Here is a 6,000-nt window from a genome sequence, read left to right on the forward strand (position 1 = left end):
ATGCCTGTAGTTCCAGCTACTCAGGAGGCTGAGGCAGGAGAATCACTTGAACCCAGGAGGCAGAGGTTGCAGTGAGCCGAGATCGCGCCACTGCACTCCAGCCTGGGCGACAGAGCAAGACTCTGTCTCCAAAAAATAAAAATAAAAAAATAACCAAAAATCAGGTGAGCACTCACAGTACCCGGTTTTAACTTTATATCACTGAAAGACACACTGAAGAAACACACTGAAAGTCCTGAATCTCTGACACCACCTCTCCGCCACCCCCGACAGCATGGTGTGGAGAGTGCCTTTGTGTGTTGGGGAGAGGGAGGGGGCAGCAATTGTGAGGCATGGAACCCAGCGCTGTCCTTTTAGAGCAGAAAGAAAAACCCGACCACACTCAGCTGATGCCCACCCATAGAGGGTGTGGGCGGCAAGCCACCCAGGTGCCGAGGCAAGAGACTGAGGGCACAAGTTGTTCCAGTAAAATAAAAAATATATATAAAATAAAAATAGTTACACCAGAAGACAAGAGTGCGAGCCCTCTGTTATGCCCGGACAGGGCCACTAGAGGGCTCCATGGTCTAGCGGTAATGCCAGCACCGGTTACTTGGCAGACCTTGGTCTAGCAGTAGGGTCAGTGCCTGGGGAAGGCACCCGTTACTTGGCAGACCTTGGTCTAGCAGTAGGGTCAGTGCCTGGGGAAGGCACCCGTTACTTGGCAGACCTTGATCTAGCAGTAGGGTCAGTGCCTGGGGAAGGCACCCGTTACTTGGCAGACCTTGATCTAGCAGTAGGGTCAGTGCCTGGGGAAGGCACCCGTTACTTAGCAGACCGGGAAAGGGAGTCTCCCTTTCCTTGGGGGAGTTAGAGAAGACTCTGATCCACCACCTCTTGTGGAAGGCCTGACATCAGTCAAGCCCCCACCATCCCCACCTGCCAACAGCCATCCAGAGGCCTAACAGTCTAGCCTCTCTGTGATGCTGTGCTTCAGCGGTCACGCTCCTGTTTCACTTTCATGTTCCACCCTGTACACCTGGCTCTGCCTTCTAGATAACAGTAGCAGAATTAAGTGAAAGTATTAAGCCGTTGATCTCTCCAAGAAATAATGACATAAGCTGTCCCCTCTCTCTCTGCCTCGGCTACCAAACAGGGAAGGGCCCCCTGTCCAGTAGACACATGACTCACGTGACTTACCTATCACTGGAGATGGCTCACACTCCTTACCCTGCCCCCTTGCCTTATATCCAATAAATAGCAGTGCAGCCAGGCATTCGGGGCCACTACCGGTCTCTGCGTCTTGGTGGTAGTGATCCTCCAGGTCCCAGCTGTCTTTCCTTCTATCTCTTTGCCTTGCGTCTTTATTTCTACGATCTCTTGTCTCCACACACGAGGAGAAAAACCCACAGGCCCTGTAGGGCTGGTCCCTATAGAGGGGGCATTTAAACCAGCCCTAACAAGAGGGAAATTATGGATCCCAGTGGAATCTGAGTTCCTGCAAACTTTGCGACCCACCATGGGCTAAAGTGCTCTGGGTCTCTAAGTAAATTTGAAAGTCAGTCTAGGCTATCAGTGCAACTCCTAGGCAAGTCCTAGTGAGGTAGAAGATAGGATTTGACTTCAGAGGTGGGGCTCAGACACCAGACCATATTGAGGACTAGCTAATACAGGTGAAGGAAAAGGGAGGGGGAAGCAGCTTTCGAGGAGACATGCTCGCCAGTGTGCCGTGTCAATTTCACATTACCATGCTAACATCCAGGAATTGCTGCCCCTTTCCATGGCAATGCCCCAATGATTAGTACCCCTTCCCTAAAAGTTTCTACATAAACTGCCCCTTAATCTGCATGCGATTAAAAGTGCAGTAGCGCAGTCTCGGCTCACTGCAAGCTCCGCCTCCCGGGTTCAGGCCATTCTCCTGCCTCAGCCTCCCGAGTAGCTGGGACTATGCTACTCGGGTATAGTAGTGGGTATATGCCAGGCACAGTGGCTCACGCCAGTAATCTCAGCACTTTGGGAGGCTAAGGCAGGTGGATCGCTTGAGCCCAGGAGTTCAAGACCAGCCTGGCCAACATGTCAAGACCCCATCTCTGCTAAAAATACAAAAACTGGCGGGGCAGGGTGGCTCATGCCTGTAATTCCAGCACTTTGGGAGGTTGAGGAGGACAGATCACAAGCTCAAGAGATCAAGACCACCCTGGCTAATGCAGTGAAACCCCGTGTATACTAAAAAATACAAAAAATTAGCCAGGCCTGATGGTGGGCACCTGTAGTCCCAGCTACTCGGGACGCTGAGGCAGGAGAATGGTGTGAACCCAGGAGGTGGAGCTTGCAGTGAGCCAAGATCGTGCCACTGCACTCCAGCCTAAGCGACAGAGTGAGACTCCATCTGAAAAAATTAGCCGGGCCTGCTGGTGCCCGCCTGTAGTCCCATCTACTTGGGAGGCTGAGGCAGAAAAATCACTGGAACCCAGGAGGCGGAGGTTGCAGTAAGCTGTGATCACGCCATTGCACTCCAGTCTGGGCAACATGAGCGAAACTCCGTCTCGAAACTAAAAGAAAAGATGAAGATGAATACCTTTATGGAAAAATATAAAATGCAAAACTTGCACCAAGAGGTACCAAAAAACTTTACTAAATCCATAAATATTAATGAAATGGAAATAACTTGGGGGAGGGGGCAGACAATATGGTTCATGCCTGTGATCCCAACATTCTGGGAGGCTAAGGTAGACAGATCACTTGAACCTAGGTGTTTAAGACCCATCTGGGCAACAAAGCGAAACCTGATCTCTACAAAACAACTTAAAAATTAGGCCGGGCGCGGTGGCTCACACCTGTAATCCCAGCACTTTGGGAGGCCGAGGTGGGTGGATCACAAGGTCAAGAGATCGAGACCATCCTGGCTAACATGGTGAAACCCTGTCTCTACTAAAAATACAAAAAATTAGTTGGGCGTGGTGGCCGGTGCCTGTAGTCCCAGCTACTCGGGAGGCTGAGGCAGGAGAATGGCCTGAACCCGGGAGGCGGAGCTTGCAGTGAGCCGAGATCGCGCTACTGCACTCCTGCCTTGGCGACAGAGGAAGACTCCATCTAAAATTAAAAAAATAAAAAAAATAAAAATTAGCTGGATATGGTGGTGTGTGCCCGTAGTCCCCACTACTCGAGAGGCTGAGGCTGAAGGATCACTTGAACCCAGGAGGTCAAGGCTATAGTGAGTCATGATGGTGCTACTGCACTCCAGCCTGGTTGACAGAGGCCCACCCTGTTGAAAGAAAAAAATGAGAGAAAGAGAGGAAGGGAAGGGGAAGGGAAGAAACAAACTGCCTTCCGCTAAAGGACAAAACCCAGAGGATTTTCCAACCAAATTTTTTGGGGTTTTTTTTTTTTTTTTTTTTAGACGGAGTCTTGCTTTTTTTTTTTTGAGACAGTGTCTCGCTCTGTCGCCCAGGCTGGAGTGCAGTAGCGCGATCTCTGCTCACTGCGAGCTCCGCCTCCCAGGTTCACGCCATTCTCCTGCCTCAGCCTCCCAAGAAGCTGGGACTACAGGCGTCCGCCACCACGCCTGGCTAATTTTTTTCTATTTTTAGTAGAAATGGGGTTTCACCATGTTAGCCAGGATGGTCTCGATCTCCTGACCTCGTGATCTGCCCGCCTCGGCCTCCCAAAGTGCTGGGATTACAGGCGTGAGCCACCGTGCCCGGCCACAATCAAGTTTTATCAACATTTCAAGTAAGTTATTTCTCATCTAATTCAGGCTGATACCAAGAAGAGGGGGAGGGGAAAAAAGAGGGAAAGGGGGAGAATATCCAATTTCTTTTATTTTTAAATATTTTATTTTAGAGACAGCGTTTTGCTCTGTTGCCCAGGCTGGAGTGCAGTGGTGCGATCACAGATCACTGCAGCCTCCAACACCTGGGCTCAAGCAATCCTCCTGCCTCAGTCTTCCCAGTAGCTAGGATGACAGGCGCACACAACCACACCCAGCTAATTTTTTTATTTTTGGTAGAGATTAGGCCTTGCTATGTTGTCCAGGATGATCTGAATCTCCTAGCCTCAAACCATCCTCCCACCTCGGCCTCCCAAGCACTAGGATTACATGTGTGAGTCACCAAAATGAGTACAGGGCTTCCTTTTGGGGTCATGAAAATATTCTGGCAGTAGATAGATATGGTTGCACTGCACTGTGAATGTACCAAATGCCACTGAATCATTCACTTCACAATGGTTAATTTTATGTTACATGAATTTCACTTTGATAAAAACAGATGTGGCCGGGCACAATGGCTCATGCCTGTAATCCCAGCACTTTGAGGGGCTGAGGCCAGCTGATCACCTGAGGTCAGGAGTTCGAGACCAGCCTGACCAATATGGTGAAACCCCATCTCGAATCTCTACTAAAAATACAAAAATTAGCCAGGCATGGTAGCATGCACCTGTTGTCCCAGCTACAGGAGGCTGAGACAGGAGAATTGCTTGAACCTGGGAGGTGGAGGTTGCAGTGAGCCAAGATCACACCACTGCACTCCAGCACTCCAGGTTGGATGACTGAGCACGACTTCATCTCAAAAGAAAAGAAAAAAAAAAGAGGCCAGGCACTGTGGCTAAATTCTATCATCCCAGCCCTTTGGGAGGCCAAGGCAGGTGGATGACTTGAGGCTAGGAGCTTGAGACCAGCCTGGGCAACATAACGAGACCCCATCTCACAAACAAAAAAGATTTCTTGGCCAGGCATGGTGGCTGACGCCTGTAACCCCAGCACTTTGAGAGTCTGAGGCAGGTGGATCACAAGGTCAGGAGTTCAAGACCAGCCTAGCAAACATAGTGAAAACCCCGTCTCTACTAAAGATACAAAAAATTAGCTGGGCGTGGTGGCACGTGCCTGTAATGCCAGCTACTCGGGAGGCTAAGGCAGGAGAATCACTCTAACCCAGGAGGCAGAAGTTGCAGTGAGCTGAGATCATAGCACCACTGCACTCCAGCCTAGGCAACAGAGCGAGACTCTGTCTCAAAAACAAAAAACAAGAACAAAAACAAGCAACAGTTCTAGAGATGGGTGGTGATGATGAGTGCACAACATTGTAAAAATACTGAATACCTTTGAAGCCCACTTTAAAATTGTTAAAGTGGTCAATTTTATGTTATTTTTAGGTACAATACTTACGTAGTTTTTGTATTTTTTTCTATTACTTATGTATTGATATGTATATTTAACAGTAGAAAAAAAAATGATGGTCACTCGATCGGAAACAGAAAAGGTTAAAGCAAAAGTAAAATGCATGAAAACCAGGGAGAACTGCCAGATAAGCACATGGTCAATGAGCCTGGATTAGCCCGAGGCTGATTGGGTGTTGGACACGGGGAACGACCACCACCTAGGGGCAACTTGCTGTCTGCCGCTATGTTCTTTCTGGGACTTGGAAAAACATGCATCACTAGGAACTTCCCCTACTGTTATTCCCTGTTTCCCCCCGCCCCCCCCTCCCGCCCCCAGACAGAGTCTTACTCTGTCTCCTAAGCCGGAGTGCAATGGCCGATCTCGGCTCACTGCAACACCCGCTTCCCGGGTCCAAGCGATCCTCCTGTCTCAGCCTCCTGAGAAGCTGGGATTATAGGCACAGGCCACCATGCCTGGCTAATGTTTGTATTTTTAGTAAAGACGGGATTTCGCCACGTTGGTCAGGCTGGTCTCCAGCTCCTGACCTCAAGTGATCCGACAGCCTTGGCCTCCCAAAGTGCTGGGATTACAGACGTCAGCCACCGCACCCGGCCTGTTATTTCCTCTTAATACTGACATCATCCTCCTGTTTACCAATCTTTGTCACAGACCAGGTGGCATCTCTGAGAAAACATAAATCAGCGGGAGAGATCTTCCAGAGCCACTGCCCTCCATCAACCTGCAGACCTGCATCAGGACTCAGACGCAGTGGCTCTTCCTCTTGCCCTGTGAGAATCAATTTGCCCTGGATGCAGCAAAACCAGGCCCCCTTCTCCACCAACTCCTCCACCCCTTCATTGGCC

Source organism: Gorilla gorilla, chromosome 20 (genome assembly GCF_029281585.2).
Source record: "Gorilla gorilla gorilla isolate KB3781 chromosome 20, NHGRI_mGorGor1-v2.1_pri, whole genome shotgun sequence".
In the NCBI taxonomy this organism is placed as follows: domain Eukaryota; kingdom Metazoa; phylum Chordata; class Mammalia; order Primates; family Hominidae; genus Gorilla; species Gorilla gorilla.